This window comes from Homalodisca vitripennis, chromosome 5 (assembly GCF_021130785.1).
Source record: "Homalodisca vitripennis isolate AUS2020 chromosome 5, UT_GWSS_2.1, whole genome shotgun sequence".
NCBI classification, from domain to species: domain Eukaryota; kingdom Metazoa; phylum Arthropoda; class Insecta; order Hemiptera; family Cicadellidae; genus Homalodisca; species Homalodisca vitripennis.
The window spans coordinates 134,619,419-134,619,986 of NC_060211.1; positions in this window are offsets into that span (position 1 = coordinate 134,619,419).

Here is a 568-nt window from a genome sequence, read left to right on the forward strand (position 1 = left end):
AAACACTTGCTAATGAAAGCCGGCGAGAACCTAGACAGTGCTTATCTAAGGAGGAGTGGGACTGTGCAAAGATTGTTGTCACCTACTGAGGGACTAAATAGTTTCTGGAGTCTTTAAAACCGTTCAAATCACCAGGTACCGATGGAATTTTCCCTGCCTCCCAGAAGGAAAGTGCAGATTTTTTTTATAAGGAGAAGGATGATCTTATGAAATAGAATAAGGGGGAGAGTCGACACAGTACGAGGTGATGGTACTGATGAAAAGTGCTCATGACCATGGTACTAAATAGGAATTTAAGGAAAATGGTTCTCATCAATTCATCAATCCTCCTTTACATTCCAACCAACATGATTATCAGAAATGTAAGTATTGTAATTTTCCTTAGAGGTAAGCACATAGTTACGTGCTTGGAAATGATGCATATAGCATCTCTATTGTGAATGGTGTGGCCAAGAAGGACCAGCAGTTAATCCTTCAATGATCGTCATGATACCATTCACAAATAAGAGAAATCTGAAAATAGCGAAGCGTTCTCTGTGGGGACCAGATACATGTTAGCCGTGAGTTC